Here is a 15290-nt window from a genome sequence, read left to right on the forward strand (position 1 = left end):
CATGGAGATTGCCACACCCGTCTTCAATGAGACTGCCATTGCATCTGCTTCGCTTCAGAGAAAAGACCTCGACTTGTCAGCATCATACACCATTGTGGAGGGGGTCATACAAAGAGTGACAGCAATGAGGAAGGATGAAGAGTTCAAGGTGCTTTTTTCAAATGCAAAGGGGCAAGCAGAGGCAGCATTGAGGCGCCAGAAGAAATACCTGGACAAACCAGACGGAGGAAGGTACCTCAAAGGTACAGGTATAGCTCTGAATCTGTTACAGAGGAGTACCAAGCCCAAGACTTGGAGGAACACTACCGGGGCAAGGTGTTCTTTACCTTTCTTGACATACTCTCGCATGAGCTACACCGTAGATTCAAGGGGAAGGATGACATGCCTACTGGGTCAAGCCTAACAGGTCTTCACTGCCTTACCATCTCAAGTCACTGGAAGGGCATGACAAAGGGCATGACAAAACGTGATACATGTGCAATAACACTATTGTGCAATATGACAACCCTAGTCGTCTATCTGTACAGTATAGTACAGTGGATAGTGTACATAGCCTTTATTTATGTAAACCAGCTCCTTCCCTTCTTGTGATTTTTTTTAAAGTTTTTTTTTTTTCTTTCCTAACACCAGGGGAGCCACCCCTCCTAAATTTCGTTGTTTGGTACCTGTACTGTAGCAATGACAATAAAGACCATTCATTCATTCATTCATTCATTCATTCAAATGACAGAGCTGCTCTATCTGTCAGAGATGTGTGCCAGTTTTATGATGCAGAAGAAGAGAATGTTGTCACGAACTGAAGGTATTCCACTCTTCATATGCTCTCCCCTCCAACAATGTCACAGCTGCGCTTAAGTGCCTTAAAGACAATAATGTGGAATCAGTTTTCCCAAATCTAACTATGCTCCTCAAAACTTATGCTACTATCCCAGTGACAACTGCTTCAGTAGAGCGATCATTCTCAAAACTGAAGCTGATCAAAACCCAGCTCAGAAACCGATGTGGGGAAAAAAGGCTCTCTGATCTCATGCTGCTTTCAATTGAGAGGGATATCCCAATTGATCGTAATGAAGTCATAGACATACAGTATATAAACACATGGCCCAAAGAATAATTCTGCTATGACTCCACTACCCACCATCTCCCTTCCGTTGCAGCAATGGCATCTGTCCATGCTTCTCCTGCAGCAAGCGCCCAACCAATATGCACCTTTGTTTGGACATGCAGAGTGATTTTCAAATGAGACACTCATGACAATATTTTTAATTTCCAGTTACAGTAACAGTCATGTAATCTAATGTTGGGTCTTAAAATCATATTTTTTCATATAATTGTCTTGTTTCTTTTGTGTAGTTTGTAGCTTAATCATATATTTCTTTATTTCTTGATCTGTTGAAGATAGTCCTGTCCATAGGTAGGTAACTTGAGCCTAGGCTGGGGGGATAGGCTGTTTATTATGGTGGGAGGCTAGGGGGATGGGAGAGCCTCGGTTCATAGTTTTGTTTGTGAAGCATTAGTTGAAATGCAGGTGCAAATGACTGAGTGGCAGACATTGTATATGGTTTTCTAGTTCTGATTTGTTTTGACAATTTTCAAGGTTTGGTTTTATTGTGTGCTTGATTGCATTTTCAAGTTTGCTATTATTGTAATTCTGTATGCTCTCAGTTTGACAATAAATCTGAGTCAATGTATATTTTTCTTTGAGTGGGTAAATGTACAGAGGTGAATGGGTTAATTTTCAAAACAAGTGAGAAAACTGTTGAATTTGGATGGAATGTATACCTATAGTGATGTGTCAGTGAAATATAATTAGTTTTACAAAAGAAAATAAGATGAGAAAGGTCAAATGGCACTGATGGTGCCAAAATGGCTCCAAATGGCACAATTTGGTTGTCCGCCTAAACATACCTGTACTAAAACAGGTACAAAGTTGCACTGGCTCACATTACTAGCATCTAATTTGGCATAAGTACTCATCAGACCATGGAGTACTGATTCCTAGATGATTTGGGCTACCAGCTCAGGTTTCCAAGCTGATATTCTGTCATTTTCTTTAGGTGGAGAGTGAATTTGCGATTTTTCACAATGTTCTAGCTGACACTCTGACACAGTATATACAGTATATTTTGATTTTGACACTTTGATTCTGCCACCCCACAGGTGTTAGCTTTCATTTGATAGCAAGATCATTATGAAAGCCCTTGTGAGCAGAAAACCTAAAAAAAATAGAATGGATATAAACAGGTTAACATATAGCATGAAAATAACCCCCAAAAAATGTTGGGAGGTGTTTGTGAAATAAACATTTTAAAGGTGTATTGTTCCCTATGTGTTTTTATCAAAGAGGTGTATACTTTTAATCTGGATTACCTAGACTACATAATGTTAATCTTAATCCATACATGACGCATCATAGCTTTTTCCTCGCTGATGGGGTCCCATGTCGTGCAGTAGGTGCCCTTTTTTTCTTTTCGCCCCTGCCCTTCAAACAGCCTGAGTCCGCCACTGTCACCAAGTCATCCATAGACAACCACTACAGTTAATCTATCGCATTCCCTCTCTTCCTCTCTCGTGCACAACAATGCCTCACACATCAGTCGTGTACACTTTCCTACCTCTCTTACAAACAGACGTATACACACACTCCACAGTGTGAGCTCTCCTTGAGGCCTCGTTAGAAGATCAGGGTTAGAGATCCCCCCAGAGCCTGTAGTCTATCCAATTAGAAGGCCCAGCCAGTGGAGGTGGAGGTGTGAGAGAGATGGAGTGTGAGATGGAAGTCAGTGACTGTGTGTGTGTGTGTGTGTGTGTGTGTGTGTGTGTGTGTGTGTGTGTGTGTGTGTGTGTGTGTGAGTGTGTGTGTGTGTGTGTGTGTGTGTGTGTGTGTGTGCGTGTGCGTGCGTGAGTGTGCGTGCGTGTGCAGGGCAAGTGTCTAGAAATAATGAGATGTTCCTTCCGGTTCAGTGTACTGTATGTACAGTATATACAATCCACCACTGAACTACAGCAGATCATGCTATCTTCACCTCAACTAACTTTCCTCTTTGGCGAGGTGTTTGGTGTTGCTTTAGTGTGTTTTGGGCTCTAGAGCTCCAGCCTTTCCTCTCAGGGCAGAGGCTGAGATGGGGTGAGGAGAGATGGATGAGTAAATGAGGAGGAGAAATAAAGGGAGAAAGGGGAGAGATCAGCTGTGTGTGGGGGAGGGAGAGCGTGGGAGGGGTGGGAGTGGGTACCGTAATCATTTTCCTGTTCGCAGGTGTGAGAGAGGAAGACATACAAGCAGTGGTGTGCCGTCAGGGCCAGCAAGGCCTTCTCTGCTGGCCTAAACATCATCAGAATATACATTTTATTTTAATATATTTTTTCCACAAATATGTATTAATAATTCCCCATAGTCTATTCTCTTCATTTCATAGCTTTCCTCTTGGTTGCGCTGCTTCCAGTCTCCGATTGAGATTTGGAGGGCTGGCCTTTATGTTAGAGCTTTTATCCAATCAAAATGTGTTGCTAGGGGGCTCAAAAATCTGCCCGCCTGCACATTAAACGGTGCCGCGGATACGACCTGTAACTTAACGTTGGAACGAGAAAACCTGTGGCGTACCTAGTAAACCTACGTAGATGCGAGCAAAAGGAACAACGGCGCCTGCTGTAAGGCTCAATGATGTCAGCACCCAGCACGTCTTTTGATTGGATACGCACTATTGATACGCACTATTGATACGCACTATTGATATTCACTATTGAGATGCGTAACTATGCCGGTAGATGTGAAACTTTTGAAAGTGCGCAGGGAAACGGAGCCTCACAACGAAAGCTTTCGTTGACTGATCGATAATACTGATCGATTGTGTCCTGTTTTTGGGTAAACAATAACTTTCATTTAGGGGACACAATGAAAGCGCCGAGTCCACAAACAGAGGAAACTACGTTGAGCTTCTTTCTTTTCTGGCTGAAAACAACCCAGATTTACATTACCACCTGTCCACAAACAAAGTGTTTACTGGGACGTCAGGCAAAATACAAAACGACCTGATTTTTGCTATTGCTGAAGTGATGGGAGAAGAGATCAAAATGGAGATTAAAAAGGCACCCTTTGTCGCTATTATGGTGGACGAGACGACAGACGTGGGTAATGTAGCGATCTTAAAGATGTTAGTTTAACACTCTTCATTGTAAATGCGGATTTATTGATTAAAAATGCTTCGGAAATATTAATATAACTCTGTTGTACTTGTCTGACTATGTTAAGGTGATGCAACGCCCGGTTATACTGTGTTTCTGTCTAGTTTCTAGAGCCATGGCGTCATAACGATGGTATTAAGAGGTAGAATAATTCAGGTAGGAATGTGTCGGACATCACTGAAGGCCTAGGTGTGAAATGCACCGCCCGCCACTGCATACAAGTGTGTATATCTGAAAGAGTGCCTGTGTGTGTGTGTGTGTGTGTGTCTTTGTTTTTGTCAAATCTGTGTGTTCACAGGTGGAGAATGTTGCATTGTGGGAACACTAACTAATCTTCCTGGATATTTCAAGGCAATAAAAGAGGAGATTCTGACAAACACTCTTTCCTCAAGGATATATATTTTAAAAAAAGATATAAAAAGGGTTGTGAAAAAAGAAAACATTGAATTAAAGCTGACCCCATAATAACTGTCTGATCTCAAATCCAAACTGTCGAGCTAAAAGAAGACAAACTGTTTCCTCGTTCCAACACTTATGGAGGGCACTGTACAGTATATGATGATTTCACTTTCATCTTCCATCTTTCACTCTAGTCTGAATGCAAGTGGGTAGTGGTGCAAAGAACATTTTAAAATAAGAAAAGAAAGACAATAAGAAAGAAATAAGAATAAGAAAAGTTGTTCAGAATATGCATGTTGCCATGTTCACTGGCATTTAATGAATTGTCTGTATTTGCTAATCAATACATGTGCGTTGTGTCATGGATTAGCCTATGGAACTGAATGTGGTTCCTGAATGTCACTACAGTATAACATTTGGGATTGATTTTCGAGCACCGTTTAAAGGTCCAGGATGTAACATTCAATCTTTCTAAAAGCTTCCTAATGGTTGTAATGACTATGTTTAATCGATAGTGACTAACTACAAACTTACTTTAATCAGTATTTTTCAAGCATTCAGGGAGGCTTGTATGATTGTTTGTAAGGGTTGTATTTTGCTGGAGGAAGGGTCATCAATTTTCCTATTTTAGAGGTCAGATTTCCTCCATTGACCCTCATCATAAATAACATCCGTCTCTAAGCCTTCAGGCTCGGCGTGCTCTCAGAGCATCCTGGTCTGGGTGGAGATTCTGCCAGTTTCATTATAGTAAAGACCTCTCCTTACACTGTTTGCTCTGAGAGGAGGTATTGTGTGCACAATTGAGTGTATGAGTGTATGAGTGTGTGTGTGTGTGTGTGTGTGTGTGTGTGTGTGTGTGTGTGTGTGTGTGTATGTGTGTGTGTGTGTGTGTGTGTGTGTGTGTGTGTGGTTATTTCACCATGTTGATTCAGTGGTGATGTCATGCCGCGGCTCAACAGCAAGGCCGAGGAGAGATCCCCTCCTCCATATCGATCGGAGCTCTCTGCACTTATCACCCCCATTGTCCCGGATCAATCCCAGCAGCACCTGATCAGACTGTCCTAGGTGGGGGAGGAGGATGGCTCACCATCAGCAATGTTTGTGTACACATGGTCGAGAGTTTTGTTTTCTCTAGTGACACAGGAGACATGTTGGTGGAATTTAGGGAGTACAGTCTTTAAGTTGGAGTGGTTGAAGTCCCCTCCGACAATAAAGACACCATCTGGGTGTGCAGTTTGTTGTTTGCTAATAGCTGCATGTAGTTCTTTCATTGCTAGCTTAGCATTGGTATCTGGGGGAATATAGGCTGCAATGACCATGATAGTTGTAAACTCTCTAAGTAGGTAAAGCGGTCTACACTTGATCATCAGGTACTCTGTATTAGCGGAGCAGTGGCTCTCAACAGTGTCAGTGTCAGTACACCCCGTCTTGCTAACATAAATACACAGACCTCCACCCCTCGTTTTACCTGTCATCTCCGCAGTTCTATCCGCTCTGAAGACGCTTCGACCCTCCAGCACAGTCACGCCGTCAGGGATACTGTCGTTGAGCCAAGTCTCAGCCATTTTGTTCGCTAGTGAGCAAACAGTAGTGAGAAAGATACTGGGTAGTGATGGTGTGGGTTCAGCTGGTGTCTACACCTCCTACACCTCCTACACCTCCTGCAGCGTCTGCTCTCCCCAGTCTGCGCGGCCCAGTCTCAGCGGTGTGGAGCACCGATGTGCCACCTAGGTGGAAGAGCACCCAGGTGCCACCCAGGTGGAAGAGCTCGGTTCTTGTCGAAAACATTTCTTCCAAATCATCTACCTTGTCAATTAGCACACCGTGTTCAACTTTCAGCGAAGCATATGCGTTCTCCAATTCCACAACTCTGTCACTGTAGTCAGATAAGCCAGTCTCCACCTCAGTTATTCGCCGGGTATGTATTGGAGGCAGAGCTTTATCAAGCAAAGAAGTGAGGGTTTCAGTGAGGTGGGTAAGTGGAACACAGTTGAGGTTTTAACAGAGTGGAGGTTTAACATAGTGGAGGTTTTAACAGAGTTGAGGTTTAACAGAGTTGACACAGAGTGGAGGTTTTAACAAAGTTGAGGTTTTAACAGAGTTGAGGTTTTAACAGAGTGGACGTTTTAACAGAGTGGAGGTTTTAACAGAGTGGAGGTTTAACAGAGTTGAAGTTTTAACAGAGTTGAGGTTTTAACAGAGTGGAGGTTTAACAGAGTGGAGGTTTAACAGAGTGGAGGTTTTAACAGAGTTGAGGTTTTAACAGAGTGGAGGTTTTAACAGAGTTGAGGTTTAACAGAGTGGAGGTTTTAACAGAGTGGAGGTTTTAACAGAGTTGAGGTTTTAACAGAGTGGAGGTTTTAACAGAGTGGAGGTTTAAACAGAGTTGAGGTTTTAACAGAGTGGAGGTTTTAACAGAGTGGAGGTTTTCCACGTCAGTCGGTAGCTTGGTCATGTTAGCTGAGCCAACTGCCTCCATTGTTAGGCAGCTAGGTGATGTGTTAGCCGCGTTGCTAGCTGTGGCTGAGATCAGTGTTTTCTTGTTCTTCCTTGATTTTCCTGCCATTGCGTAATGTAATGTGTAATGATGTACTATGAGCCTTTTTGTCAAATAAGTGAATCAAAAAGTAAGCTGTAATGTGAATGTGAATGTGAAATGTGAATGTGAAATGAAATGAAGGTGTTCGGGAGCTACTCAGTCTTCATGCTCAACTGGAAGTCCCACTGACAAATACTGTATGTTTTGTTTTGAAAGGTATCTGACAATCAATAAATATTGTAGCGAACGGGAATCTTCTAGTGTAACTCGCCCCATGCGGGAGTCGAACCCCGATCTCCCGCATAACCGACGGCCGCGCTAACCATTAGACCAAGAGAGTTAACTCCCTTGGTGGAGCTGTTAACGGGCCTCATACAGGATCGTTACACTATCCTCACCGTTCGGGAGAGCGTGCCCTCACGCTTCACTATGTCAAGTCCCTCACGTGGACACGCCTCTCCGATGGCCTTCCTTCCATCCCAACTTTCTGACACCAGTGTAGCGAACGGGAATCTTCTAGTGTAACTCGCCCCATGCGGGAGTCGAACCCCGATCTCCCGCATAACCGACGGCCGCGCTAACCATTAGACCAAGAGAGTTAACTCCCTTGGTGGAGCTGTTAACGGGCCTCATACAGGATCGTTACACTATGTTATATTACACCAGTGCAGTTTTGTGTTTACTAGTGTTATTATACAGTTTTCAAATAAACTATGTTTTGGTGGATATTTGGAGACAAAACATTATTGTTTTGTTTGCTGAGGCGCTATCCATGGTGTTGAAAGGTGCAGTTACGAAGTGTGCTAAGGTCTGAAATAATTGTTCCCCATCCTGATGAAAACACCTATGGTGCATAAGTGCATACATACGTGCATATGTGCATACATACGTGCATATGTGCATGAACATCTGGTACACTTAAGGGTCCCGGTTTGGGTCAGCCTATCTAAAGCAAAATGTTTTTGGGGTTAACCGCAAGTGGTGGTTCAGCCAATTCTGTGTTTCACTGATCTTGGCTTTCAACGGTTTCTGACCTTTGGAAACAGTCACTGATAACCTTTCAGAAATGTTGCCTTGGAATATGTTAACAAACATGTTCTGAAAGACTTTGGGTCAGAGAGAAGCAAACTTCCTGTGCTGTTGAATGACAGAATTAGGTCATGGTGAATCATCAGCATAATATATGTTTCCAGTCAAACCATTCACTTTACTCCAACCTCTCTTTCTCTCTATCTCCCTTACTGATACATTAATATTTTTAAAACATTATAATACAGTAGTGTGTGCTCTTTCAGAAGCACATGAAATATGATGTAAATATGAATTATGTGTTACTTTATTTGATTGCAATGACACTGATGTAGGGACATTGGCCATTACCAAGCTCACAAATTAAATCAGATCTATTAGTGTCCAAAAGTACCTTGTAACTAAAGCCCTGTAAGTACAGGGTCTGTGTAAAGAGCTCTTTAAGTAGCTGTCATTGTGTTCCACTCTCCTACCATAACACTGATTTAATGCTCATAAAAAGAAGACGCGAACAACGAAATTAAATGCACAGTAAGCCCATGGGCTCCTCTTTCCTCCTTGCTTGGCAAAGAGCTCAGAGAAGATACAATTGTGAACCCACAATCCCATTTTGTCTCATAAAATGTACAGTGGGGTAAATAAGTATTCAACACATCAACAATATTTTAATTCAACATATTTCCATTGCAGCTATTCACATGAAATTTAGACAAGACATATTATTATACGTATTTCTCAGCTCCTAAATTCTCCTATAAGCGCCATTGGGGCCAGGTGACGAACATCACTCGACCATCAACCGGCCACGCACAGGAACTCCTCGCAAGAAAGTTAGTCAGAAGAGTAGCACAAGAACCAAGGAGCAATCGAGCAGAGCTCCAGAAAGACCTGGGGCCTCATTTATAGAAAGTACTTTGGAAGAAATGTTCTCTTACCCGTGTCGTACGTAGAAAACCACGTTAAAGTGAATGATTTATACAATTTCAACGTGAGTCGATTTGACCGTGGAAACGATCGTAGCTCTACGTCAGGTATTGACTTGACGTACGCACATTACCTACTGGTTATGCAGAGTTATTACAGGCATGTGAGCCGCACTGCCTACTGTAATTCATGCAAAGTGAACGTGGCTAGTAATAAAATTAACGATGTTGTTATCAGCTGAGACAATTTGTTTAATTCAAGATTTAAAGGGAACTGATGTTTATGATTGTATTTCAGTCTTCCTTTATATCCCTCCAGAGCTGTCAAGGCAACGCCATCTCCCCTTCAACATGCCTATAGTGCGCTCCACAACGGACCTTGCCCGGCCATGCGCTAAATTATACTGGATTTCCTCCGGTGTCTGGGGGTTCGCAAAGGGAGTGAGCAGCCATGTTTTCAATGTCACCTGATAAGAATAAGATCATTATATTATTACAGTATAAGCATTTGCCTGGTTAGTTGTCATCAGCACTCACGTTGAGGGGTGATGAGGGGGGATGGCATCTGAAATAAAAACAGTCAAAATCATCCCCCTTCTAAAACTGCCATTCCCCCTTTCCATCCCTTATGTCATTTTATCAATGAACGTGGTATTACTGCTATTTCAACATTTAGTTTTGCGCATACTGAGTAAAATACTGTGGGCGAGGGGGCACGCACACATGCAATGACATTTTTACCAAGTCACTGACACTGAAGTCACTGACGCTGTGGGGATGCTAAAATTGTCCCCATATGATAAAATCCACCATCCCCCCTGATTTTCTTTTACAACTTGAGTACTGGTTGTCATGATCAAATGTTACAAATGCAACTTACTGAGAATCCACCCTTCTCTGCCCTCTCCCGCTCACTTGGCTTAATTCAGCCGCTATAATTGAGCCGCTATCACAGGGCGTAAATACAAAGCTCATTCTCAAGTATATTTGGTATTTATAGACTTAAGTACGTACGCAATTTTAAACAAGCGCAGCCCGTTTTATAAATAATGCTTACGTCCGTTTAGTGCTTACGTGCAAGTCAAAGATGACGTTCAAGTACTTTTTTTATAAATGAGGCCCCTGGAAGCAGCGGGTACAGTTGTCACAAAGAAAACAATATACAATGCACTCCACTGCCACAGTCTCCATTCACGATCACCCATGAAGACTCCATTACTGAAGAAAAGACATGTTGAAACTCGTTTGAAGTTTGCTACAGAACATTTGGAGAAGCATGTATATTACTGGGACAATGTAGTCTGACTGAATGAATGAAATCCGAAAAAAAAGCTTTTTGGCAACAAAAATGGAGGAGGAATGGCTCTGCATATGATCCTAAAAATACCATATCTACAGTGAAGTTTAGAGGTGGAAGCATCATGGTATGGGGCTGTTTCTCTTCACATTTCAAATTTCACCCAGTAAAATGCTGCACAACAGTTCTGCGCAACAGACATGTGATAACACTATATGAAACTGTGCACTTGTATCTGCCTGACTGAGGCATCAAAAACAGCATCACTTTGAACATAATTTGTCCTACTGTTCACCTTATTATTTAGGAGAATACATTTCATAACATGCAAGTATTGTTAAATAATTACAATGATCCAATTAAGTATGATTCCCAATTAATCTGTAGAACATATTTGAGGGGTTCTTTTGCAAAAACAGATTGTATTTATATGTATTTATGTTTTTTTTGTGTACACAGGGAATTCTTCATATATAATACGTGAGAGGTGATATTTCGATTTATTTCACACAAAGGCATCAATTTCAAAGCATTTCTTGAGTTTCATCCTTCTGCCATCGGAGTCCCAGTTGCTAATTTCTCCAGTTTAAGTGAGTATGTATGGGTCAAAGTGTCCGTGGAGGACCGCACATTCTACCGTCAAGTTAATTTTTAAAAAACAAAAAACAAAATAGTAAAAAAACTATTTTAAAAATAGTTTAAAAAAAGGTTTGCTTAGAAAGTGGCGTACGCCTTCTTTTGTGCCTATGCAACATTTATAAATGAGGCCACTGGTGCTGTAAGTAGCCATTAGATTAGAAGATGGCTACATGAGACCTAGCTGGTGCTGTAAGTAACTGTTGTGGTTTTATATGATTTTATACTGAGAATTGAAGTCTCTCTACAGTTTGGCGAATCTAGCACTCAAGGAAGGCCCATTTCCTTCCTGTAAGGGATGGGCCAAGATCTGGGGCCTCATTCATAACCAAATACTTGAACGTCATCTTTGACTTTCACGTAAGCACATTTTTCTAAACGGACGTGAGCATTATTTATAAAACGGGCTGAGATGGTTTAAAGTTGCGTACGTGCTTCCTTCTATAAATACCAAACATACTTGGAATTGAACGCAGGTGAATGAGGTTTGTATTAACGCCCTGTGATGGCGGCTCAATTATAGCGGCTCAATTAAGTCAAGTGCTATAAATAGGCTTGATTGAGGTGTTGAGCAGAACCTTTGACGAGCAAGATGGCAGAAAGAACCAAAAAGAAAAATTATAGTGAGGAAGAGATTGATTGTCTATTATCAGAGATCGATGCCCGATATCAGACGCTGTTCGGCAGCCTCAATAGTGGCATCACTACAAAATCGAAAGCTGTTGCCTGGCAGTGTGTCACTGCCAGTGTGAATGAAGTTGGAGAAGAGGGGAGAACACTGGCGGAGTTGCGGAAAAAGTGGGCTGACATGAAGCTTAAGGCCAAGAAACGCATCGCGGACCACAAAGCGAGCGTGCTGGCAACAGGAGGAGGACCAGGCGCACCGGAGCTGTCTACAAGGGACCAGCTCATCGCCTCCATCCTGGGGCCATGTGCAACTGGTGGCATTTCATCACAAGGCGACACAGCAGAGCTTTTGGTGGATGAAGGTGAGTTTAATCACAATTAATTTATCACGCCTCAATTTAGAGTGATTACACCATACTAATGATGGCATATAAAGGAAGACTGAAATACAATTATAAACATCAGTTGCCTTTAAATATTGAATTTAACTCATTTTCTCGGCTGGTAACAACATCGTTAATTTTATGACGAGCCACTTAAACTTCGCATGAATTACAGTAGGCAACGTTTTTCCAGTGCGGCTCACATGCCTGTAATAACTCCGCATAACCAGTAGGTAATGTACGTAAGCAAGTTGAATACTCGACGTCGAGCTACGATCGTTTCCACGTTCAAATCGACTCACGTTGAAATTTTATAAATCACTACGTTGACGTGGTTTTCTACGTACGACACGGGTAAGATCTAAGCACGTGTTATGAATGAGGCCCCTGTGGCGCAGTGAATAATTCTGACTATGGACAGGGCCCATAACTTGTGCAATCACAGATTTGTATAATATGATTCGTTCCCAAGACTAGTGACCTCATGACCAAGGACAGTTCTATAAATATAGAGTCCCACCCAACGTTTTTTTGCTCTTTGCTTTTGGATTTTGCTTATTGGTCTGCTCTTTTCTCGCATATGTAACTTTGCTTAATAAACGGCCTCCTTGGAGACAATTGATTTAAGCTCTTTGTGCTTTATAAGTTTAACTCAATCTATTAAGAATCAATTAAATCCACAACATAACCATTAGAAGATGGCTACATGAGACCTAGCTGCGCAGCTAGCATAGCTGCCTCTCTCCCGGACAAGTTGAATAGCTTCTAAGCCCATTTTGAGAATACCAACACAAACCTCCCGAAGAGGGCACACACCACAGACTGTGCAGCCAGCCCCCAGGTCATCACCGGAGCAGAAGTGTGCGAGATGTTCAGGCGCATCAACATCCGCAAAGCAGCCGGGCCGGACGGCTTTCCAGGCCATGTGTTCAAAGCAGGCAGCTGGCTGGGGTGTTTACGGACACATCTCCCTTTCCACAGGAACTGACCCCAACTGCTTCAAATCATCCACTATTATTCCGGTACTGAAAAAGGTAGCATGCCTAAATGACTGGCGCCCTGTTGCTGTCATTCCCACCACAACACTCCACACCGCCGTCACCCATCTGGACAAGAGGAACTCCTATGTGAGGATGCTGTTTGTAGACTACAGTTCAGCATTTAACACCGTTGTGCCCTCCAGGCTCAACACCGAGCTCAGAGACCTAGGCCTTAATGCCGACCCATGCGACTGGATCCTGACACAATAGTAATTTGCCTGATCACCTACAGCAATGAGATGGCCTACAGGAGAGAGGTCGACTGCCTGGCTCAGTACAGCCAGGAGAACAACCTCTCTCTCAACACTGACAAGACCAAGGAGCTGGTGGTGGACTTCAGGAGGAAAGGACAGGAAAAGGACCCCATCACCATCAACGGGTCAGCCGTAGAGAGGGACAGCCGTTTTAAGTTCCTCGGCGTCCACATCACCGACAACCTCACCTGGGATGAGCACACCAAACAGGTGGTGAGAAAGGCACAGCAGCGCCTGACTCAGGCGGCTGAAAAACTTCTGGATGGGGTCTGAGATCCTACAGGCCTTCTACAGAGGCACAACCCAGAGCATCCTGCCTAGGTGCATCACTGCCTGGCACGGTACCTGCACTGCTGGGTGAGGCAGACAGCCGAGTGCATCAGTGGATGTGAGCTTCCCTCCATCCTGGACATACTGTATAATGTATATATAAACAATAACAACGTGAATAAGTACCTAGTAGATGGAATACATTTGTAATAACTGAAAATGAATAAAACAAAGCAAAGTAGTTCTGACGGCATGACTACGCTAAGCTAGCTGAGAGCCCCGATATAGCACAGAGGAACCCATGCATTTGGATAAGGGGAACTCTAATTCAGGTTCAATTTCTTTATACTGAAAACATTCATGGATGCTCCTGTTTTCTGTGCTCTGAACCAAATGTATAGGGGGGCGTGAGCCTCAAGTTTGAGAACACCTGCTGTAGATGAGAATTGTTTTTTTAAAATGCCGTCACAACCTGGCCCGCTAGCAGTTATTTTCATTTCCCAAGGGTAAAACAAGTCCTCGAGTGTGCGAGGGCCAAGATTTGTGAAGCAGGCATACACCAACAAGACAAGAAACATATCCACACAGCTACTGTAGCCGTCATAAAAACAGACGTATACACAAAAAACACAATCAAGTGTAAGTAAACTCCCAACACAGACACACACACAATTCCCCATGAAATTGATTTGGCTGGCCATTGTCTAACACAACTCTTACTCACATGCACACACACACAAATACACACAGCACAGGCCACTGTCTAAAGGACATCACTCCTGACTTGTTTTGCCAGCACTGAGAACTTGACAAGAGCCTCAATCAGCAGCCCTAAAGCCTGCCTCCCCCCACCTGTCTCAGTTAGCCTGCTGGCGCTCTGGCTAATCTCCCTTCTCTGGGATGCGGAGGAGGCCTTTCATACAGTCTTCCTCTGTGTTTTTCATTACCGCGGTCTTACCGAGCCTGTCGTCGGCATTACCGTGACATTAGTGGCAAGACTGGGCTTGTGATCTTCACAGCGCAATCCTGCCACAACCACCGTCTCGGCTGGTAACCCTCGCTCGCTCGGTTCAAAGCCCTGCACTCAATCTTTTCATTCACTCCATCTTTTCCTGAAGGAGGAAGCTGAAGGAATATCTGCCCGCTGTCTCAGGATAAGAATGCCATCTCCTAACTACCTGGTCCTCAAATTGTAGAACCTTGGTTATAGAAAGGTTTTGATGAAGCACACAAGACGTTTATGATAATTGACAGGTACCATTGTTGAGAAACATGCATGTAGTGTGTTGTGTGTGAGTGCACAAATAAATTAAAACATCTGTGTTTAAAAAAATAAATAAAAATACAGCCAAATACAAATATTTGAAAATCACTGAATTATTTTCATGAAAATGATTATTAGGGCCATAACTATACCAACACCACGCCACGGAACTGTAGGGTCTCTGTACCGTGAGCTGTAGTTGAATGACTCAGGGTGATCTGAGACATGTTAGATAGACCACATGCAAAAGAAGAGAGGATCAACACTTCATCATCTCTCTTGGTGCAGCGCCATGAAAACATACTCAGGCCTACAGTTTAATTATTTATTAGTTGCCTTATAAGTTGGCAGTCACGTTTCTTCATGTAAGCAGAGTAATTTGTGATACGTAGCCTAAAACACTGATACCCAGGGAATGGATTTCTGTCTCCATTGTATCCCTCAACC

The sequence above is a fragment of the Nansenia antarctica genome (assembly GCF_963989245.1).
Source record: "Nansenia antarctica genome assembly, chromosome: 5".
Lineage (NCBI taxonomy): Eukaryota > Metazoa > Chordata > Actinopteri > Argentiniformes > Microstomatidae > Nansenia > Nansenia antarctica.